Consider the following 24,839-nt stretch of genomic DNA (forward strand, 5'->3'; position numbering starts at 1 on the left):
TCACTGTGGCCACTGACTTATGTCAGATGCACTTGCAAACTGTATGGAACAAAGCTAGGAAGAAAGAGCTCAGGAAAGGGAGAGATATAGTTACAGGGAGCTGAGCCTTGCAAAGTTCCAGGGCATGGCGTGAATGCTTAGAGAAGCAGCAGGCTGCTCCTGATCCATTCAGTGTCGCACTGTGTTACTCGTATTGTTCTGCTAACTTGCTAAATGGCTATAATTAAAACCAGGCTATTATCACTAATTATGATCTTTCCTCTTCTGATTGGCAGGTTGGTGCTTTCACCAAGTTTCAAAGAGCGGTATTTCTGTATCTTACAGGAGACATGGATGGGACTGAATTGTTCTGACCTTGGAGCAAAGGGCAGGGTAACATTGTTGAGCACGGCAAACTTCTGTGCCCACGGGGCGGGCTTCCCTGCCAGCTCATCCAGACACAACAGGCTGCAGGCTGTCTCCCTGAGCCCTCCATGTGCTGTTACAGTTGGGCTCTCATCCTCTTCTTAAAGTAACAGGATGAGACAGAGAGAATGAATGAGAATCCACAGGCAAGAATTCTACCCAACTTTTCAAGGCTCAGTTGAAATGCCACCTCTTCTATGAAACTTTTCCCAATTCCCCATCCTTCCCCATTCCCTTCAACGTGTCCAGGTCAAAATCAATCGCTTTCCAATCCTTATTCCCGTTGCATGTTGTGGTAGATTGAATCACGTACCCCAACTAAAGATACGTTCTTAATCTTAGTCCAGGTTCCTTTGGGTGTGGACCCATTTGTAAGTAGGGCATTTGAAGATATTATGAAAATGTGGCTGGACTGAATCAGGGTGGGTTGTAATCTGTATCAGTGGAGGCTTTACAGGAGAGGAACTTCACATGTGTTCAGATAAGCTAGAAGACATACAAGCCAGAAGTCAGAGAAGGCCAGAAGAGGAGACCAAGGACATGGCCATGTCACGGAGAACAGCCACCATTAGAATGCTACTGACTCCAGGAGAAAGCATGGCCTTGTTGACATCTTCATGTCGGACTACCAACCCCTTGCGGGGTATTTTTCACAGCAGCCTTCACACTGAGACACACCTTTCACTATTTTTAAACCTCAAATTCTCTATAACATCTACTCCCATCAAATTAAAGGTGAAACATCTATGAAAACCAGCTAAGGCCTCCTCCAGCAAGTCCTAGGGTGGGTGAGGGGTGCAGGCCTTTTTTGCCTCCTTTCCTGACCCTCAGCTCTTCAGCAGCCTGGTTAAGACTTCCACCCACTCCACACGCCCTACCCAATTTGTCTGTCTGCAAACAGGGACTCTGTCTGGGGTCGCCTAAATAATCTCAATCATTTCCAAGTTTGGCAAGAAATGGAAGATTGGGAAGGCCTGTATGTGTGAGAGCCAGGATGTTCACTCTTAACAAACCTTGGCTTGGCACTGAACACCTTCCAGAACCAGGATCATCAAACTTAAAAGCATTAAAAGTCCAGAGAATAAAGGCATATAAGAAGAAAACAGTTGACAGAGTGCAAACAGCCCTTTTTAAAAAATTAAAACAATAAAAAATAATGTCTTAAAGCATAATATCTTAATGTAATATATCACACTGGATTAAATTGAAACAATTGATTTATAAAAATTGGACAATACTAAGTTTCATGTCACCTGTGAACTAGATAGACATAAGGCATCAAAGAGGGCTGTTTGTGTTTACCTAATACTAGAATTGCTAGATAAACTACAGGACACCCAGTTAAATTATAATTTCAGACAAATAATAACTTTTTAGTACAAGTATGTCCCAAATATTGCATAGGACACGTTTCTCTGAAATTAAAATTTAACTGAGCATGCTGTGTTTTTATTTGCTAAATCTGGTAATCCTACTTAATACCCAATCTTTTTGATTGGTCATAACTGGAAGAACAAGTAAACTTACTAGTGATGTGGATATGAATTTTTCTCTCAAAAAGAAAAGGAAGGAAGGAAGGAGAGGTGAGAAACAGAAGACTTAAGGGATGCCATGTCCCTTATTTCTCTGATTGGGAGACTAACAGATGGTTGTCCATACTCGCCACACCCATACACACATCCCCCTCCCACAGGCACACACTACAGAAAGCCTGTACCAACGCCACCTGCTATGGGCTGCTTCCATTCCCCAACTCCTCTGCCCCCTCCTTCCTCTAGTCTTTTGCTTTGGGAATTCCCCTGCCTGAAGGTCCTTAGCTTCATCTCTGTCGAGCAAAGTCCTTCAAGGCCCATTTTAGGCCACCTCTCAAGAAAAGTATTCCTTAACCTCCCCAGATTCTCCATCCTCCTGCCTCTGTTTGCACTTAGCCCATCTTCTCAGTGTGCCCAGTGGCAAGGATTAGTGGATGACAGTGAATCCCTGAGTGTGTCGTTTACTATTGTAGTCCCAGCAGTGCCTAGCACCGAACCAGGCAGCCTGCGGCCCTCAGCAGAAGATGCTGTATTGACACGCATTCCTCGCTCCAGAGATAAATACAGAGGAGCCGGGCAACTCAAAGAGGTCAAAATAAATAAATAAATAACTGGTCTCAGATCTAGTCATTCTTTAAAGAGTAAGATGGAATTTTCTCTTAGGCCAATTAATTACCTTTGCACCTTTTGCCTAAGAACAATCGATCACGTGTGTGCTCCATACCTCTCGATTGCCTGCATTTTGGCCATTAGCCCTTTCATGAGATAGTAAATATGAAAAAAGATAAAACTCAGACGAGCATTGAACACCTCCTCCCAGGAGGGAAAAGGAGGAGGAAAAGCGTCCTTAGCTGACAGCACTTTGTCTGGCCTGAGGACAAATGCATATCAGCCCTGTGCCATCCAGAAGTGGCAAAAGCCTGCAGAAAGGCACCTTTCAAGTCAGATAGACTTACATTTCCCTTCCAGCTGGTTTACCTTAGGCAAATTATATACCCTCTTTCGGCCTTGGTACCTAATTCATAGGACTGTTATGAAGATTAACTGATAGAACACAGGAAAGCACTTAGCTCAATACCTGGTAGAGTAGATACCTAATAAATGTCAGTTTCAGAATTCTTATCACTAGGCTTGCCATGGTTTACACAATAAAGATGAAAAAAGAAAGACTGAAAGAGGAACATTCCACTTGAAATCGGGAACATCTTAACCCACTCTAGCATGTTGCCTGCTTTGTAGACATTCTCTCAATGCCTCCCTAAGTGATTTATTATTGTTGCTTGGCCCAGTGCTTCTTAAATTTTATTTGGCATACAATTCACCCAGTGTTCATTTTCTGGCTGCCAAAAAAACTACTTCCAAACTTTAGTGATTTCAAACAGCAATCCTTTTATGACATCTCATGAATTTTGCAGTTCAGGAATTCAGGCAGGGCTTGGTTAGGGGATTCTTCTGCTCAAACTGGAATCACTGGTATTCCCTGGTGTCATTTGTGGCTGCCGGCTGACAGTGAGGCTGGTCTGCAGAGCTGATGGTGGCTTTCATCATATGTCTGGTACTTTTGTGAGAATGGCTAGAAGTCTGGGCTTACCTGGGACTGTCAATCCACATCTGGGTTTACCTGGGGCTGTCAACCCAAGTCTGGGCTTACCTGAGACTGTCAACCCAAGTACCTTCCTGAGACCTCTCCAGCACAGCTGTCTCAGGGTACATACTTCTTACATGATAGCTGGCTTCCCACAGAGTGAACCCCAAAGAGAATCAGGAAAAAGCTATATGGCCTTTTCTGACCTGCCCTCAGAAGTCAGGCAGAGTCCTTTCCACCATACTACACATTCCTTCAGTCTAAATAGCCCCAAGCTTGCCAGATTGAAGGGGAGAGGGTATGGACAACAACTCAGCCCACCCCCTTCTCATGAGAGCCCTCAAAGAATGAGGGACCATATTTTAAAACTGCCATACCTGGGGGATCTTGTCAAAATATGGATTCTAGTTCACTAAGTCTGGGGTGAGATCTGGGATTCTGCATTTTTAACAAATTCCCATAAATGACACTTAGCAAAGAAAGGGTTTCAACAACCAATTGTATCGCATCTTCAGTTCCACCAAAACCCAATGGGTTACTATTTCTGTTATGTCTCATTGCTTGGTAGCTTTGTTTATTTTAAACACTGCCAGCCAGTCTTCTCTCAGATTACTAGAAGGACTGCTCTGTTCAAAGACCTTTACTTCAAAAAGAACCAACACCCCTCTTTGCAGATTTTACAAGGGAGCCTAAAGTGACCGAAAGAAATCCCTTTGGAAACTGAGAATGTCAGGTCAGATAATCATAAAACCTTTTGGGTACCTCTTATTTCACCATACACTTTGAGTGGCAAATGAGTCCAAAAAGATAATTGTGACAAGAGTACTCACTGGCGACTTGTCACCTCTTTGAAAATCAGACAATACCTGTCTCAGTTAGTTGCTAACCAGTAAATACTGATGCCTTGGATTCTGATAAATTAAGTGAATTTTTCATTTATCATGGCTGTACCAAGGTATAGAGACTCAAGGCATCGAGCACATGGTCTGACCAATTACGTTTTTCTATTTCAAAAATAAAGAACCTAGGTATTAAGCCAATGATCACTAGAGTTAATGCAACTTTATTAATTAATATCAATATTTACTTGCATTCAAAGATACAATTCAAAGCAGGATTCAAAGAAACCTCTAGATACAATATGGTGACTTCTGTGTTCATTCTGAATTGCCATAAATGACCATCTTCATAGAATCTACTTTCCCTAAAAGGATTTCTCCCTTTGTTCACCAGACAAGTGCAGGTTTTGTCTTGTGCAGAACTCCCAGGAGCTATGCCACTCCAGCTACTGAACCCACTTCAGAACTTCAGAGGCACGTGGACACCAGTAGCCTTGAAATGTGTGTTATAACTTACCCAAAAGAAAACATTAATGCTTCTTTTTAGTTTACCTAATTAACTCTGGATCATTCTAATTTCATAGAAGTCAAGTTCAAGACATGTACATGATTTCCTATTAATTTCCAAAAAAATACTCACTCTTACTATACCCACAATCACTGACTCTTTTACACTTTCGTTAAAAAACTACTTGGAAAAACAATACCAAGTTGCATGGCAATTTCTAACATGGTTTCTTTACACTCAAGAAAATGTTACCCTAACAGTCTTCATGCCATCTCCTTCTGATTCGTGGAAGACTCAAAGTTAGTGTAAAAGAGAGATTTGCAAGCTTTTGATTGTTCATTTTTTGGTATCATTTATCACATGAAATCCCAAAGGAACCCCGACATATAAGTGAATAGCTAAGGCTGACTCTGAAGTGGGGGTGTCTCTACCTCAAAACATGGTTTGAAAACCACTGTTTAGAAGTTAATTTGAACCAAAAAGCTACTTTAAATAGAAAACTAGTCTGGAAGCTTCTCTTTAAAGAGTTCTATCCTTATATTTCATAAAAGCACATTTGAATGTTTCCAGAGCTATAGAGTGGTTTCTCTGCAAAGGAAAGTGAGAGTGAGAAAGATGGAGAGACAACAAGGGATTGAGAGATCAAGAGATAGAAAGAGAGAGAGAGAGAATAAAACCAGGAAGGGTAGATGGTAAGGTGATGCTGATGAAGACTGTCCGATGAAGAACTGGCTTCACATTCTCCTAGCCTGGCTGGCAGAGCAGCGACATCACCTCCTTATGACCCAGCTTGTTTAAGAAAAACAACCACCACCTCCTATTTCTAGATTCTACTGTGAGTAAAGCAAAGTCCTTTACAAATATGTTACAGACAAATGCTTCTTTGAAAAATACATACTTCTAGGGTGGGCAATGGTGGTGCAGTGGCAGAGTTCTCACCTGCTGTACCAGGGACCAGGGTTCGATTCCCGGTGCCTGCCCATGCAAATAAATAAATAAATAAATACTTCTAGAGGTTTTTCCATCCCCTAAACAAGTATTTCCTGGCTATTTACACTTTCAGCTGAACATGAGCATTTTCAAATAGAAGAGAAACTAGCTCTGCCTTCTAGCTTTAACCATGCATTAATTTTGGCAATAGACTGCATACCATAGCCATTTCATGTAAGTGTGTCCCCCGCCAATTAGGATGTATGCCGCTAAAATGAAGGCGACCATGTCTAATATTTGGCAACCTCCTTAGTACTTAGCCTAAGCAGTGTTTTATAATAAAAAAGTGGACTTTCCAAAGTCAAATAAGCCTGGGTCTAAATCCCAGAATGCCTTTTCTAGAAATCTGGATTTCTTCACCTTGAAGTTTTTATATGTGAATTTGAAATCCTATCTTCTGTTCTCTCAAGAGATAGGATTTCAAATCCTATTTCAAAAGTATAAAAGATTCAGTGATTGCATGTGTAGCAAGAGTAAGTCCTTTTTGGGAAATTAATAGGAAATCACATACATGTCTTAAACTTGCCTTCTATGAAATTAGAGTAGTTCTCTACCACACAGAAGCTAAAGACATGATACTACTTCCCCTGTGCCCTGGAACCCTCAAACAAACACTTCGGAGTGGGAGATTTCCTTTTCAGGCAGAACCTCTCAAAATAGAATTAGCAGTTAGCTTTGTTCCCATTTCCTTCCAAGGAGAATTAACAACAATACCATATATTTGAAAAATGTTAAATAGTTTGCAATGTATTTTCACATGCATTCCTTCCTTGGACACTCTGAGAATCTCTATGAAGTGGGCAAAGTAGGTATTATAAGTTCTGTTTTATATGTGTGACTGATCCAAAGCCATTGAATTAATAAGCCATAAAGCTGGGCCTCGTAGCTAAATGTTCCCTTGCCTTAATTCTGTATTGCCAGAGATCTGCCAGCCTTGGGTTACACAATCCAGAAGCAGGTTCAAGTCTTAGATGGAGGCCCCCAACTCTTAGCTTATTGTACAACTCCATCAAAATGTAATAAGGGAGGTGGAAATTTCAGCCAAAAAGTCCTAAGTTTGAATCCTAGATTTGCCATCCCTGGCTGTACAACGTTTTATAAATTAATTTCTCTGGAACTCGGTTTTCCCATCTGAGAAAATAGGAATGCCAATTCTTCCTTCAAGGGGTTTCATGAGGATTAAGTGAGATGACATAAGTGAAAGCACACGGCTTGGTGAGAAACACAGTGGGAGCTCCATCAATATTTATCAAACTGGAATAAAGAAGAAGAGGTGGCTGTCACAGTCGTACAATGGGAGGGACCTTCCTGTACTAACATCTTCCTCCCCATACCTGTCGCTTCATGTATCTGTATTCCTCTTCTCCAAGGATGTAAATAGCAGTCAGTTATGAACACTTTAGTGACACTTTGCAGCAGATTTTTTTAAAGGGATGGGGCAGGAGAAAAAGCACCTGGAGGTAACAGGAGACCTGGAGAGGATGGTGAGTGATAGAGAAGGCTCTGATATAATTACTCTTTTATGGAAATAAAAATTTTTTGGGTAATGTAATGCCTCTTTAATGGACACAATGTTGAGATTAACACTTATCTACACTAGTTGGTTTCAGATCAAGTATTTCATACACACCTCCTAAACACTTGTCAAGTCATCGTGGTGATAGACCATAAGAAATAGAAATGGCCTTAGAGATCACTATACTACATCTCATTTAAAAATGAAAAGTCTGAGGCCCATAAAGAACATTTTATGAATCTGGCAAGAACTATAAGAAAATGCCGGATTCCGACGCTTCCTGGGAAACAAGTGTTAACATTTACAGTAAACTTCTTAGAGACCCACTGACTCACCATCAACCCACACAGCCTGGAACTACAAGCTAGCTGAGGGTTGAGAGCCAAAGAGGTTGGTCAGGGCTGTCACGGCCATGGCACAGGCAGTGGCACAGAAACAGCTGTACCTGAAGGCAGTAGTGGTGGGGAGAGCTCAGGAGCATCCTCCTGACATCCAGCCTCTTTCCACTCAATGCCAGAGTCATGAGGTCAGCAAAAGCCCATTCTCTGCCCTTACATGCTTTCCTTGGGTAAACCCATCTCCTGGATCCAGTCAAGCGGCTTTGGTCTCAAGCATACTTCTTGTGGAAGAAATATATTATTGTTATGCTCATGTTCAGTCTCCCCTCCCATCCTCCATGGGAGGACCTACTTCCCAGCCCCTCGGCCTCAGGATTAGCTCTGGCACTTGGAATGTGTGTAGAAGTGATAAGGAGCCTTTTCCAGGCAGAGGCTCTTGGAGGCAATGCATGTCTCCACCAGCTCTCTTGGACCAGCTTCCCTCTCCATCATGGGAACATCAAGTTCAAATAGGAGATGCTCCTTCCTTCTGGATTCCAGAACGAGAATACCTATGGAGCAGTTCTGACCTACTGACAGCCTGGGGCAAAGTAGCAGCAGCCACCCTATGGCACCAACAAGCAACGTGAATGAGAAATAAACAATGTTGTTGTAAAACAATAAGAGATTGTGGCCATTCCTGCAGCATAACCAAATGAAAATTGTCTATTACACACTTTGTTGGATTGTGGTCAAGAATGAAAGGAAACCCCTATTCTTCCCTCTAATGACTGCTTCTGATCATGTACTTTACATCATTAGCTCATTGAGTCCTTACAGTGAGCTATAACTGAGATATTATTGGCCCCATTTTACAGATTAGGAAACTGAGGGAAATTCAGCCATTCACCCAAGGTCACATAACTGGTCATTGGCAGAGCTATGACTTGAAACCAAGACCCGGGCCAGAGGCTAAGCTCCTACAGCCCCGCAGACTGCTTCTATGGGCACTGAAGGAATCAAAAAAATATGGGGGCCTGGAGTCCTGGAACCTTTCCACCACTCCAACACACGCTCCTTCCTGAAAGAATATAATCCTTTTTCTGTTAAGGAGACTCTTGGGAGAAAAAGTAAAATGAACTGTGCCTCTTCAAAATGATCAAAGCACCCCACAAACCCATTTTAAAGAGCAAGTTGAACTTTGAGCCATTCCAAGGTTGGCACAGTACATTCCATCATGGCCGGAGCCCGACAGGCCCAGCTTTATAAAGCTCCCCAGCCAGGCCCCCATTAGGGGAGAGCAGTGCCTTGCAGTGGCCATAATACTTCCCCCCTTGATTTAGCACTCTATCTACTCTGGGCCACCTTGATGTGCCGATGTCACCCCTGCTGCCTGCCGCCTCTGTTTTAGAGGTTTTTCTGAGGCCATAATTTCTAAATATTTCCACCCCTATCCTTTCCCTGGCCCTGGAATTTCAGCTACTTCCCATTCAGAAAAAGATTGCTCCATTTATTCTCAGCTTCATGGTCCTTTTTACATTTATCTCCTGCTCAGCCGCCTTCCTGATCAGGTATTTAAAGATAAGCCTGTCTGCTTCTGACGGGTGACCCTCCTTCTTTTTCTCACTGTTCTGAGTTTCTCCCTGGCAGACTCAATATAATTTTATATGTTTGCAGGCCTCCAATTCATTCCATTATTCTTCTCTTCTTATCAAACGAGATAATGGATGTGACGAGCCTGGGAAACGATAAAGAGGTGCATAAATATTAGTTCCTCTTGTTGCTGTTATTGTTGTTGTTAGAACTAATAGCCTTCCCAGTTCAATTCACCACGGTAAACGTTAACTCTCCCTGCTGTGAAGGTTCTGGGATTCATGCTCAGCATTGAACAAAACAAACATCCCAGCTGATGCTCTTTGGAGCTGAATTCTCTGGTCCGCAATACTGCCTATACTATAAGCAGATTGCTGCCCCAGCTTCAAGATTGCTTGGTTACATGGGTTTCTGTTTCCATGATATCTCTGGTAATAGGAATTGGCTTGTTTAAATGAATGGCACTTATTACATTTCAACAGCAGTAGCCCAAGAAGTGGCTTATATGGGGGAAAGCATCGGACTGGGGACTGGCAGAGCTGGGTTCAAATACAAGCCTTGCCTTTTACCAGCTGAATGACCTTGGCCAAGCAACCCCCCTGAGCCTGTGTTTCCTCATTTGCAGTCTCTCCTCACACGGGTGGGTGACTAAATTCAGCGGTCCTATAAAAGCCTTTAGCAGAGTGCTTGGCACCTGACAGTTACCCAATAAAACTGTGTGAATAATAATGTTAACACAGAAACAGAAGACTAGAATGCAATGCAAATAGTTTGAATGCTCTTAAGTTTTCAAGGTTGAAAGGGATATCAAAGATGCAAAGTTTTCCTCTAACAGTAGAGGTAGATCAGGAAACCCAGGGCACTGAGCTGTGCTGGTCTATAAACTGAGGGCAGGGGGTCTGCTTGCCTTGTTCACAGTGCCTGGTTCACGGTAGACACTCAGTGCATATTTGCAGTTCTTGTGAATGGTGGTACTGAATTCAGGGGAGGCAGCCGAGCACATGTGTGTTTGGGAGTCTGGGGGGCCTGAGTGCAAACTCCTAGTTCTACTACTTATCAGTGAGATCCTGTGGCAGGCGTCTCAACATTTCTAAGCCTCTTGGAAATGGGAATAGTGCTAATACCTAATACAGGGTTGCTGGGAGAGTTATATGAGTAAATGGACATTTTCTCATGGGAAAAAATAACAATAAAATGTTATCTCATAATGTGGAGAGTGGGGGAGAAATAATAATAAAATGTTATCTCTTATAATCATCAAGAACTTATTTAAGATCATCTAGTTAATTAGTAGCAGAGCAGGGAGTACCTGAGGAGCACGACTTCTAGTCTAGGATATTTTCTTCTACTGTAGGAAAATAAAATTTTAAAAAACCAATATGATCTAATGTCAGTTCATGTTTCCTTTTTACTCCTAAGCACTTATTTGACCCTGGCCTCACTTTAAATCCTCAAGTATGCTTTTTCATTAAGAGGAAGACAAGGGAAAATGCCAATATCTGTGAGAATGGTGATGTCTCAAACACATACCCACACACACATACCGCTTATACACACTCCTTTTAAAATGTACATTTGGATCAATATTTCCTAAAGAAAGAAATAGTATTCATTTAACATTCAGTGGGAAACAAAAGCCTTAACCTTTCTATGAGGGGTGAAACCTCAATATGTCAAGTCATATGCCCAGACTCCCTTCTGAAGACATAATATCAAGGTGTCATCATTACCCATAATGTGATTTTGAATCAGGTCTTAAAACTTAATGTAGCTTTTATGCCTGGAGATAAGGCAGGATTTGGGGTTGGCAAGTTACAGAAGCACACATGGGGACCACTGGCTGATCCTAATTCTCTAGGATGATTTAAAACCTTAATTAGCCCTAAAAGTTATTGCTCACACTGCTATCCTCTCAGCATTTGTGCTGTGAATGGTGACAGGCTAGGGAGGCAGATCGTGCTGGAGTGAATCGGGATTCCATTAGAAAATCTTTCTTCCTTTCTGAAAGAAACTGAAAGGGAACAAGGGTTAAAAGACAAAGCTTTTCTTTTAAAGGGAATTGGCTGGGAGGTGAAAGTTACAAGACTGAAAGGCTTGGCAGGGAAACAAGAACTGCAAATGGAAGCAGGGAGCTGCAGGTAGAAGAGCCCCAGTGCTGCAGCTGTGAACCCAACTAAGCCACAGTCAAGCCTGGCCCTGTACCAGTTGCTCAGAAGTCTACTGCTTGACTGGTCAGGGGACGAGGGAGAGAATCCACCATCTTCTATGGGAGCACTGGGTGATCAGCTATAGTGTCTTCTCGTATTCCTCCTAGATACTAGCTACATTGTAATATTACTTCTGGGGGGCTAAATGCAGGAAGTCCCTGGCCATTTCTAGTCCACAGTTAACTGTGGGCCCCATCTGGTCAATTAGTGGCGTATGAGCCCCCCAGCATTCTCCCTGTGGTTAGTGGGCCTTTGAAAGGAAAAGCATTGGGGGAAGCCCGATGGGAAGCCCCAGTGTCTCTGGGCGAAGAAAGGAGGCTGGTTGAGGTAACAGGTTTGTCATCTTGCATCTGTGGCAGGGAGCAGGTACGGTGCCCAGGACCAGAAGATTCCAGCACAGGCTTCTCCATCCTGAAGCAAGGGCTGCTTGCTAAATGGCCCCCTAAAGTTCATACACTGTGCCCTCCAGTGGGCAGGTAGGAATGGAACTGGGGGTTCAGAAGACAGACACCGTGGAAACTGCAATACCAGGTATGGAATCATAGGCTCTTGGGGGACAGGGAGGTGGGGTAGGTCTCTCTCGTGGCTGCAGGGAGGTGGAAGCAGAGGAGACATGTCTTGGAGGAGCTGACAATTGAGCAAAGGCTGGCGATAGGAAGGGCAACCCAGGAGGCAGCAGCGGCAGAGCGACAAAGGACAGACTGTGAAGGCAAATTGTGCATCCTCCATGGAGGATTGTGCAGCTGTTAGTAGGGTCTTTCTAATGCAATATGCTTCCATGATACCCTTTTGAGTAAAACTCACTTGCAAGTAGATACGTTCTATATGACAATTGTTGCTTCACACAGGCAGGTGCTTTATGCTTTCTAAAGGTGTCCTGTAAATACATGGACAATATTTGGAAGACCACACTGAATTATTGACACTGGTTTCCTTTGAAGAAGGGAGCAGAGGGCCTAAATTGAGGTTTTCATAAAAAGGGAACCCTTGGCTTTATCTATAATCTACCTTAAACAAACAACAACAGAGAACAAAAACAAAACGCACATTCAGACGCATGCATTTAGAAATAAAACTTAAATAGTAAAAGCCGCTGTAAAGAGGAGGTGACCGGTGTGACTTTTCTGTTACCTGAGTACTCAGCCCCTCAAGGGGGAGGCGTGCCCCAGGCCTTCGCTGCAGTCCCAGCCCCACGGTGTCGGCAGTCCTGCCCTGGGAAATGCACCTCCTCAAGGCCAAGACTTCCTCTCTCATTTAGTTTTCCTAGGACCTGGAGACTGAATCCCACCCCCCCACCCCCCATCTGCGCCTTTTTCTCATTGTGTGGCTGTGATCGCATCACCCCTCAGCCTTCCCCTTCTCCCGAGGAAAAGCCCTGGCCCTTTTTCAGGCTTTCCTCATATTCAATGCCCCTCCCCTGACCTTTAACCCGCCCCCTCAGTCCCCTAAAAACCCATCTTGGTTCACATCGTCGTTCCCTCCGCAGCCGCCGCCTCGCAGGACCCCCACGGTCCAGATGGGTGTGCAGGCTTGTGCTGCTGACAGGGGTGGAAAGGGGGAAGGAGAGAAGGCAAAGAAGTGAAAAGGGAACGGAAGAATGGAAGCAAGATGAAATAACGGAGGCAAGGCTAGGAGAAAAGATAAGAGAAGGACAGAAGGGTAAAGGGAGGGAGAAAGAGAGGAAGGAAGAAAGAAAGAAGGAAAGTGAAGAAGATGAGTAGCAGATGACCCAGCTGCTTCCTGGCCACAGAACCACAGGGGGCATCTTTCCAGAGTAGAACAGGCCCGTTTTCTCAATGAGCCTATTTTGATTCCTTCACGCAGATTTTAGGTTTAAAAGGATAGGGGAAGGCCACACTCCCAACCAAAAATGAAAGAAAAAAAGTGTTTCTTTGAAACTGATCAAATGCAATTAAGGTAGAGTACCCAACTCATATACCTTTGATTAACCTTTATCTGGAAAGAAATGATTGGTGATTAAGAATTAGATGAGGTGACTAATTATATCAGGAATCTGCCTTCAAAGAAATCTCTTTCAGCACCAGAGAAAAGAGCTGATAAAAAACAATCATGGCTGTAATGGTGCCTTTTAAGGAGAATAATTAACCTGTAATAACAATTTTGGCCTCAACTTAAGCCCTGTAAAATAATCCTTTTTCATTAACTTCAAGTTCAATTAGCATCAATAATGAGCACTCATTTAGAAGTAACCACAGCATCAAGCTCCCAGATGGCTGAACACGTCCTGCTCAGCTTCCAGCCGAAGGGCCAGCATCCCCGGCTGCGGTAGGAGCTGAGTGCCCCCAAAGTGGGGAGCTTGAAGGGTACTCTTTACAGGGCAAGGAAGAATTTGGTCTTCTGAAGAGTGAAATTTATATTCACAAGGGTTAGAGGGAGGAAGAGGGTAGGGGAAAGGAGAAGAGGGAAGAAGCCGCAGCCACCACCTCTAGTGGTTTGCTAATCTAATGTTTGATATCCATGAGCCAATCTATCAGAATGATAATGAAATTCCTCCTATTTTCACCTGAGTTAGATCTGTAATCCAGACAACCTCTGTGACTAGTCCTAAGGAAGAGGAAGTCCTCTGTGCCATGTGATCCAAAGGAGGTCAAAAGCCCCTTTATGAAATTTCTACCCATAGATAACTCCCCAAATTAACAATGATATGTAGCTCTTAGCAGCTACCCAGGTGGCACTATATTTCAAGTCCTTCTTGAGAACAGAACCTCCCCACAGTTCAGGTTTGGGGCATCCACATACTTGAAGGGCACTGCCATGGGCCTGGAAGGCGACTGCTGAATAGTTTAAGCCAGTGGTTCTCAATGTGTGGTCCCCAGACCAGCAGAGAACTTTTTAGAAATGCAAATTCTCAAACCCTAACCCAGTCCTACTGAACCAGGAACTCTGGTGATGGGATCCAGCAATCTCTGTTTTAACAAGTCTCTGTGATGGTTCCAGTGTGAGACAAAACGAGTTACTTCCTCTAATAAGTGACTTAGGCATTATCATGTGAGGCAGCGCTAGCAAATGAGACACAAGGAAAAATCCACTGGGGCCTCTGGAAAAGTTTCCTTTTTCTTCACAAAGGAACACAGGACACACTTGCCCCTTTTTCTGTCTCTGAAAGCAGCTATGTGTGAAGGTGCTGTCTGGTATACGTGGACCAGCCATCTGGTAAACCTGGGGGAGATACCAACCCTGAGGAAAGCAGAGTGGAAATACAGAAGGGGTCTGTGTCCTTGAATTCATGATTGTGCAGCTCAATTAACCAACCCTGGAGTCACATGAATTAGTCTGGCCCTCTTGTTATATGAGATAACATACCCCTTATTGTTGAGCTGCTTTATTACTTGCAGCCCAGAGCATTCTAACCAATACAAACGAGAATCAGCATGATGACAACCCTAATAACATTGAAGGCACACTCACAATGTGCTAAGCACTATAGTGATGACCACATGTGCATCTTCTCAATTCATCTTCACCGTTAGCCTCTCCTCTGAACTGGCCTAAAATCCTCACAATTAGCAACACTTCACTGGACTTGGGAGTGGTTTGTTGGGGGGGGGGGGCAGGGTAGGCACTCTGACCAGTTCCAATTTCCCAGTATTGCCCAGAATTACCGGCCTTGGAGGGAATAGAGAGGGCAGACCATTCATGTATTAGATTCCGGAGGAGGAAGAAAAGGGAAGGAAGTTGAGAATTTGCATGGGGACACCAACTGTGGATGCCTAAGTGGGAAGCCCTGGACACAGGAGGGCTATAGACTAAGCAGTGACCCTGCAGTGGAGCAGGGAAGCTGGCTGGGAGCTGCACATCAAATTGTCCTTGCCTTTCATCCCAAGGAACTTGTTAGCCTCTAAGCTGGGTGGCTACCTGCTCCTCTCCCTTCTCCACATGTCAACATCTTTGACCTGGTCCACGGAAAGTCACTCAAATGTGCACAGGACACCCAGAAAAATGAAAGACTTGATGCTATAGTACTTCACCATCCTGCCTCATCCTTTAACCCATCAACCTCAAGAGAGATAAATATAAGAAGAGAATGGGGCACCACACTATAAGGTAGCAGAGAAACAGGAGGGAAAGCAGAAAGGAAAGAGGGAGTGTCATAGGCAAAGGGTAGACAGATGTCAGGATGATTCTCAGCCTACATGATGGGCCTCTGGAAAACTATAACCATGAGTTTCTTATTCGAGGGATGTGAAGGAAGCACAAACTTGGAACAAGGAAGGGATTCTCAGGTTTAGGAACCTTATAGCCAAATCCCATTTGAGATATTTAATAATGCTAGGACCTGAGCAATTCATTTAACCCTTTAGATCCTCATTTCTAAAGCAAAGATTAAAATACTTTTCTTTTGCATTTATAAAAATTAAATGAGAGAATATCTATAAAATGTCTGGCATATGATAGATGTTCAATTAATGTTAGCTCTGTGTGGCTTTCCTCTCAACCCCCATGTCTTGGTTTCCTGGATCCAAAGCATCACCTTGTCTATGGTGATGTCTAACAATGCTTGAGAATGTCTATGAAAATTGCTGGGAATCTTTTACTTTGAATGAAGAGAAAGAACATGATTAAACTGTTTCAACTGACTTGTTTCAAACCACAAATGAAAGGTTGGTGACAGGAAGGGATTCTCAGCTTCATGCCCCTCCACCAGGTCTGAGAAGTGCTAATTTCTCTGATCACGTTATCCACCAAGCACTGATCTCTTGTTGAGAATCAGTGCTTTACTTAAGAAAAGCTGTGCTTTACTTAAATCAAGCAATGGTTATGCCCAGGGAACTGAGAATTTAGCTTTTTAAACATTTCCCCCCATAAATATAAATGGATGCTTCCCTCTTAAGAAAGCTTCCATTCCTCTGATCTCTGAAGGATTGGAGAGAGCAGCAGGAGGGCCTCTGTACTTTCTGAACATCCCCAATCACCTTAACCCTTCACTGACAATCTCCTGATATGACAGGAATATAATTTATTGTGTCCCTTAGTTTATGAAGTATTAGGGGAAAGGGGAGTGGATCAGAGCAAAGAGCGGAACACGAAAATCACCAGGGAGGCAGAGGGGAGGTGGAAAAGCAGAATTACTTTTAATAATCCATAATTCAGCAAGCTTTTCATTTCTCTTATCTTCTAAAAAAAAACAAGAAATTAAGTTCTGAGGAAAATGCATAATTTATGAAAAGTTTCTGCACTAATGATTCCCAAATCCCCACCCTAGTCCTGACTTCTTACATGGCTTCTCGTCCTGCATTTCCATATATAGGAGTTGGCTGCTTGGGCCTCAGTCTGTCATCATCATAGCAACCCAAGTACAATGGGAACTCAAGTCTTCCTCCCAAATTTCTTTGCTTTACACATCTCTCTTCCTTATGAAATGAACCACTATTATTCTAATTTTGCTGACAGAAGGATCTAAAAAATGTGGATTCTTCCCTCTCCTCTGCCTCTAATGTCAAAGTCTGTAAATCTGGCTTGGAGTCATCCTTTCCTGTCCCATTCCACTGAATCTGCTCCTTTCCAAATCTATCCCCTCCCACCCCCTAAGATCTCTGCATAGGCTCCTGGCTGGGTTTTCTGACTCCAGGCTCTCTATGCCAATCAAGACTGCACACAGTTAGCAATTTCATCTTCCTAAAATGCTATTAACATCAGGCCCCTCCTCCTAACAAGATGAGAAGGTCAACGACCCTTGCTTGCTCTCCAAGGCCCTCCTATCATATCCTGATCACATCCAGCCCATCCGACTATACTCTCCAACACAAAATATCTACTTCAAGCACAGTGGCCTAAGCACAACATGAGGCCCATACCCCACGAAGACAAGTTAATTTACTCAAAAAGTATTGATCACCTGCCACTCCATACTTATTCCTGCTCATATTGATCCCTGCCTGGAATGTTCTCCTCCTTTCACCCCAACTATCCAAACCCTACTCATCCAGGGCTCATCAAGTTTCAACTCCATTAGGAAGTCTCTGCTCACCACCCCTATTGTCTACTCTTTTTGCCAATAACACTCAGCCCCCTTAAGTCCACACACTCTTGTATTTTTTTTTATCAGAGAAGTTGTGAGATTACATGCATAAAACACAAGATTCCCATACACCATCCCACCACCAACACCTTGCATTTGTTACTATTAATAATAGTACTTTTTAATAATTTTTAATAGCAGTTACCTTTGTTACAATTGATGAAAAATTATTTTTAAAGTTCCATCATCAAAAAAAATAAAAATAATTAAAAAAATTCCTAGTGCCTGCCCACGTTAGAAAAAATGTTCTATCATCCATGTTTACATGGTGATGATCATCACCTTGCCATACATATATGTTACAATTTATGAAAGAACATTCTTCTACTTGTACTATTAACTATAGTCCACCATCCACAATAGGGTTTACTGCACTGTACAGTCCTATGATTTATCTTTTAATTTCTATTCTCATAGTTTACACATCCTAAAGTTTCTTCTTTTAACCACACTCACCTTCCTGGGTTTAGGGAATGGGGAGTTAATGCTTTTTTGTACAGATTTTCTTTATGGGCTGATGGTAAAGATTTGGAAATGGGTGGTGATGATGGAAGTACATTATTGGGAGTGTAGTTAACAGCACTGAATTGTATAGGTGAATGTGGTTAAAAGGGGAAACTGTAGGATGTTTATGTTACTAGAATAATAACTGAAGGATAATACATAGGGCTATACAACACAATGGACCCTGTTACAGATGAAGGACTATAGTTAATAGTTCAAGTATGAGAATGTTCTTTCATAAATTATAACAAATAACACTAGTGCAAGGTGTTAATAATAGGGAGGTATATATAAAACTATACATATAAACTTAATGTAACCTATGTACGATAGTTAATAATACTATTAAAGTTGTGGTAGTTAGATTTAGTTGTCAACTTGGCCAGGTGAAGGCACCTAGTTCTGTTGCTGTGGACATGAGCCAATGGTACGTGACCCTCATCTGTTGCTGATTACATCTGCAGTCTGTTAGGAGGCGTGCCTGCTGCAATGAATGATGTTTTATTTAATTGGCTGGTGCTTAAATGAGATAGTGCAATGTAGCACAGCCCAAGCAGCTTGACATACCTCATCTCAGCACTCACAGCTTAGCCCAGACCTTTGGAGATGCAGAAAGGAATCACCCCAGGGAAAGTTGTTGGAACCCAGAGGCCTGGAGAGAAGGCCAGCAGAGATCACCCTGTGCCTTCCCACATAAGAAACAACCTCAGATGAAAGTTAGCTGCCATTCCTCTGAAGAACTAACAAAATAAATCCTCTTTTATTAAAAGCCAATCTGTCTCTGGTGTGTTGCATTTCAGCAGCTAGCAAACTAGAACAAAAGTAATCTTTCATCAATTGTAACAAATGTAACTACTGTTAAAAATAGTATAATTATTAAAAAGTGCTCTCAACAACTGTAACAAATATTCCACACTGGTGCAAGGTGATAGTAATGGAATAGGGTATAGGAATCCTGTATTTTATGCATGATTGTTTTGTAAACTCACAACTTCTTTAATAAAAATAATAATAATAAAGGAGAGCCCCACTCAAAATGGCTGATTGAGATGCTCAAGGCTCTGTCAACTCACAGAAGCACTGACCAACCAGAAAGAATTGGCAGAAATATCTTTCTCACAGCTCTGGCATACTGCTAAGGGATTGCAGTAAAGGGCAAGACTGAACCAAGAAAAAGCACCTTAAAAGTGGTAGGTTCTTGTGGTGCATTGGCTGGCCCTCCCCCATCTCTCATCAGCTCAGAATGGACCCAGTCTGCTCTCCCAAGACCCGGCTCTGGAGGGAGCAAGTAACCCTCATATACATATTGTGGGTATGTACGTCTGGCCCAATTTGTCTAGAGGTGGCCTGAGGGACTCACCATCCCAAAACTTGCTCTGTGCATAGAAGGCGGCTCACTGAATCTCCCAGAAAGCTGTGTGAGAGCAGTTGAGTTGTGCTATTGGAGCAACGGATAGATGGTTGTAGGACATGCATTCTGGTGCCCTGAACCATGAGGAAACTATTTCCTAGGGAAGAGGGCACATTCGGAACCTGTAAAAGGGGGAATTCCTAGTGTCACTTGTGCATATGTCCAAGATAACATACATGCACAGAAAGGATCTGGAACATTTTGACCTTGAACTGGTCTTGAAATTCATTATATGGATAGGACCTAAAAGAGAGCACTTGTGCAGGTCAGTCTCCTTTTTGTTAAAGGTGTTTTCTTTTTTCTTTCTTCCTTCTGTTGTTTGTTTGTTTGTTAGCTCCTGGCATTCAAGGAAAGTTCTACCTTAACACCAGCTGTATACAGGCTTAAGGAACAGATGTCTCAGAGTCTAAATTCCAGCAATAACACATTAAAATATAAAAATGTCCACATTTCAGGAAAAAAAGGTTACGAAACAGACAAAAGAACAAGAAGTGATGGCTCGCAGACAAAGGAGAAATTTAAAGCATTGGAAGCCGTCAGTTAGGAGGACCAGACCTGGGACATACCAGACAAAAAGGAAAAAAAAAAGTGGCCCTAAATATGCTCAGAGAGCTAAAGAAAAACATATACAAATAACTAAAGGAAATCAGGAAAACAGAAGATAAACAGGAATAAAATATAATATCACTAAAGAGATGTGAATTATGAAAAGGAAACCAAAAGAGCTGAATATCACAGTAATAGCTTTTAAATTCCCTAGAAGAATTCAATAACAGATTGGAGCTGAGAGAAGAAAGAATCAGAGAACTTGGAGACTATGAAATCATTCAGTCTGAGGAACAGAAAGAAAAAAGAATGAAGAAACATGAATAGAGCCTAAGGAACCAGTGGGCACATCATCAAATGTTCCAATATATGCACTGTGGGAATCCCAGGAGAAGAAAGAAAGGAGTAGAGAGAATATCCAATGAAATAACAGCTGAAAACTTTCCAAATTTAACAAAAAAACATAAATATACACTTCCAAGATGCTCAACAAATTCCAAACAGGATAAGTACAAATAGATTCACATTGAGATATATCTTAATCAAACTGAAAAATATCAATGATAAAGAAAGAATTCTGAAAACCGCAGAGAGAAGCAACATGTCACATACAGGTTTGCCTCAGTAAGATTAAGGGCTGATTTCTCATGGGAAACCACGGAGGCAAGTAGAATGGCCTATTTAAAGGGCTGAAAGCAAAAAACTGCCAACCGAGAATTGTGTTTCTAGCAAAACTATCTTTCAAAAATGAGGGAGGGCAGGCCATGGTGGCTCAGCAGGCAGAGCTCGATTCCTAGTGCCTACCCATGCAAAAAAAAAAAAAGAGGAAGAGAACCGGGGCAAGATGGCAGCTTAGTGAGGTATGGAATTTTGTTTGTCCTCCAGAGAAGCTAGTAAATAGCCAGGGACAGTACCAGCCTGTCAGGCCCATGGGGAGGGTTGCTGTGGCTACATCAGTGACCACACACATAGTGTACACCAGTCTGGAAAAGTTGTAGTGGCTGAGACCCCACACAGAACTGTAAGCCCCCCAAGCCATATAGGCCAGCAAACCTCCCCCATGGGCCTGGCAGGCCGGTTCCCCCAGAGGAAAGGAAGTAGACTTTACTAGCAGCAAGGGCTTAGCTCAACAAAGCTCCACCTGCAGAATTAATTTAAAAATTCTGACTACTGAAAATAGGGCTCCAACACAGATCAACCTGGAATAAGGTTAGAGATACTAGGAGTTTTTGCCCCAGCAGAGAGGGGGCAGGACTGAAGGGAAAAACAAGGCATTTTGAGCACAAAATACTGCAAAAGAGCTGACCCCAGGGTCCAGGAAGATGGTGGAATAGGACTGGTCAAGCTTAACACTGCTCCAAGGAACAGCTAGAGAAGGGACAGGAAAGCAACCAAGACAGCGATTCGAGGGTGTTAGTGATGCAAGAGGGTTCTTCTAAACCACGTAGGAGGGCCCTGGTTACAAAAGCTAAAGAACTGAGAGGCAGAGAACCAGAGACCATCAGTTGGTGAAAACAGCCTAATGTGCCCCTTTTCAAATGGATGTCCAGAGCCCTCAGAAGTGCACAGATGAGGACACCAGGACTAGGAATGCTCTATCTCTGTGTTTCCTACGCCACACCCTGCTCCTGTGCTCCAAAGTCACCCTGAGCTGCACCACATACCCTTGGCCCCACACCACACACTACAACCCTGCAACATGCACCCCATGCTTAAAGACACCTGTGTAGCATTCCCAACCTGTATCTGTACCTGCACTGCAACACCCAGCTGTTGTGTCCAACTCTGCACCCCACATCCTGGTCCACATCCATCCCGCAAATACAAATCTTTAGACTACCAAAGGAAATCAACTTACACAGTAAACCAATCAAGATATTTACATGCCACGAAGATAACAGAAGATCGCTAAGCACATCACGATGCAGACAGATATAGTCCAGCCTAATGACCAAATTAAAACACCAGAAGAGAAACAGACTTGGAACAACTAGTCAAAGATATTCATATAACTCTACTAAATTAAATAAATGGGATGGCTAATGACATAAAGGAGATCTCAAAGACACTAGAGGAGCATAAAGAGGAATTTGAATGAATAAATAGAAAATTAGCAGATGTCACAGAGATTAAAGAAGATTTAGACCAATAAAAAATATACTCAAGACACACAATAGCACCTTTGAATGGGCAGAAGGAAGAATAAGCAAACTAGAGGACAGGACAACTGATTTCAAACACTTAAAACAGCAAATGGCAAACAGGATTGAAAAATCTGAATTGTATTTCAGGGAAATGATGGACAAAACAAAGGACACAAATATAAAAATCATTGGTGTCCCAGAAGGAGAAGAGAATAGTAAAGGGCTAGGAAGATTACTTGAAGATATAATGGGGAAAAATTTTCCAACCCTTATGAAGGTCATGAATACACAAGACAAAGAAGCCCAACAAACTCCAAAAACGGGCCTTCCTCAAGACACGTACTAATCAGTCTGTCAAATGTTGAAAAGAAGCAGAAAATCCTGAAAGTGGCGGGAGAAAACAATCTACTGCATACAAGGGAAACCACATAAGATTGAGTTCTGACTATTCAACTGGTACTATGGAGGTGAAAAGGCAGTGGTATGATATATTTAAGATCCTGAGAGAGAAAGACATCCAACCAAGAATTCTGTACCCTGCCAAATTGTCCTTCAGTACTAAGGGAGAGATTAAAATTTGCACAGACCAACAAATCCTGAAAGAATTTGTCAATAAGAGACCAGCTCTACAAGAAATACTAAAGGGAGTTCTGACAGTTGAAAAAAAAAGACAGGAGAGGGAGGTCTGGAGGAGAGCACAGAATTGAAGAGTACCAGTAAGGGTAACTTAAAGGATAAAAAGAGATAGAGGGAAAAGAATATATTGTTCCTACAAATAAAATTCAAAGAATAAGATGGTGTATTCAAATGCCTTTTCAGTACTAACTTTAAATGTTAATGGACCAACTTCGACAATTAAAAGTTACATAGTGGCAGAATGGATTAAGAACTATCATCCAAGGCAGGCCGCAGTGGCTCAGCAGGCAAGAATGCTCGCCTGCCATGCCCGGGTTCGTTTCCCGGTGCCTGCCCATATTAAAAAAAAAAAAAAAAAAAACTATCATCCAGATACATACTGCTTACAAGAGACTCATTTTAGACACAAGGATACAAATAGATTGAAAGTTACATTATGGGGAAAAGTTCCACATTGTAACCAAAAGAAAGCAGGAGTAACTATACTAATATCAGAAAAAAATAAGTTCAGGATATGGGGGAAAACTGCTATTGCATAATGTGGGCTATGTTTAACAGGAAAACATTTCAGTAGTACCACGGCAACACCAGGGGTAAATAATGGGTGGAGGGACAAGAGTTAAGGGGAAGTTTAGATTTCCTATTTGGTGAGGTTATGTTTATTGGTTATCTTTCTCTTGGGAACAATGAAATTATCTAAAAAATTGAGAGTGTTGATGGACTGTGGACTTTGGACATTATACATGATGCCTAATGAATGCAGGTGGCTAAATGATGCACTGAGAAGTAGATTGGCGAACACTGGTGTATACATATGATTGAAAATTGCGCTGCTACAAAAATGAACAAAGTTGTGAGGCATGCAACAATGTGAATGAAACTGTGGGAAATTTGGTGAAGCAAAATAAGCCAGAAACAAAAGAACAAGAATGGTATGGTCACCTTTAGAAAATGTTTATAAGAAAACAGGGGCCTAGATTGCAAGCTTTTAGAGCAGCCATATTAAGTCCAGAGTGGTGATGATTATTTCTGGGTTTTGAGAGGCTGTTTTATAGACGTGTAACCTGGTACTCAGAGGTGAGAACAAAGCCAATCAGGTCGGGATCAAGGTAATTCAGAACACAGGGGTAAGGAAGACGTTGTCTCTATTCTAGAACCTCACTTACTCTTTGAGACCAAAGGAAAAAAAGGTTAATTTTGTCCAGAACCTAAATTTTCTGTGGCACATAATCTAACTCAATCTATCTAGATAGCTCATTTAAGCCATTGAAACACAGGGAGCCCAGAATAAAAAATGAGCGCCTTTAATCCTGTATAGCTTAATATAATGGCTAAATATATCCCAGAATATATTAAGCATATAATAAAAAAAAATATTGGCAAAGTTTCTTGAGGGATGAGAGAAAAATATGAACTATTAAACTTTACCACAGGGGAAATCCCCAATACTGTGTCAAACATTAGGGACACCCAAATCAATAGGCCAAGCCCTTGGTCATGAGGCTTGCCCTTGTATAGCTTATGTATGTAGCAGAGAAAGTTAGCCTATCTATAAGCCCAACTCTGCAAGTGAAATCTATGTGGGACATGACATCCAAGGGTGAAAGTCTCCCTGGCAGCTCGGGAGATGACTCCCAGGATAAGTCTGGCCCTGGCACCATGGGATCAACAATACCATCCTGACCAAAAGAGGGAAAGAAGTGTAACAAATAAGGTATCAATGGCTGAAAGAGTTCAAATAGAGTCGAGAGGCTACTCTGGAGGTCATTATTAAACATGCTTCAGTTAGACATTATTACTATCATAACTTGATAAACCCCAAACAGAACCATTCCAGTCAATCCTAAAGAACACCTAGGGCAATATACAAGATTCCATAAGGGTTCCATGCACTTGTGCAACTTTCCAGAAACCTACAACCTCCAGATTGTAAGGAACCCTGGACCAGATAAGTCCTGAAACCTAGAGGGGCCAGCTTTTCCAGAACATCAGCTAGTTCCATCTCCCTACCCCTTATTATCGACAACCTTTCCAAAATGAAAAAAGTAGAATGGGCATGGTCTAAA

General features: G+C 42.3%; 1 long non-coding RNA gene across 2 annotated transcripts in view; it reads right to left on the reverse strand.

Annotated features, from left to right (window-relative positions):
• Nucleotides 1-9,076: 9,076 nt before the first annotated feature.
• Nucleotides 9,077-24,839, reverse strand: part of LOC143677037 (uncharacterized) — a 79,411-nt gene continuing 63,648 nt past the window's right edge. The window contains exons 3-4 of one of the 2 annotated variants that reach the window (XR_013172355.1): nt 11,186-11,296; nt 9,077-9,430 (exon numbers count right to left, since the gene is read on the reverse strand). This is a non-coding gene — a long non-coding RNA (uncharacterized LOC143677037). Of the gene's footprint in view, nt 9,431-10,593; nt 10,634-11,185; nt 11,297-24,839 lie in introns of those variants that run through there. The other variant, XR_013172356.1, reaches the window with a different exon arrangement.

This window comes from Tamandua tetradactyla, chromosome 3, assembly GCF_023851605.1.
Source record: "Tamandua tetradactyla isolate mTamTet1 chromosome 3, mTamTet1.pri, whole genome shotgun sequence".
Lineage (NCBI taxonomy): Eukaryota > Metazoa > Chordata > Mammalia > Pilosa > Myrmecophagidae > Tamandua > Tamandua tetradactyla.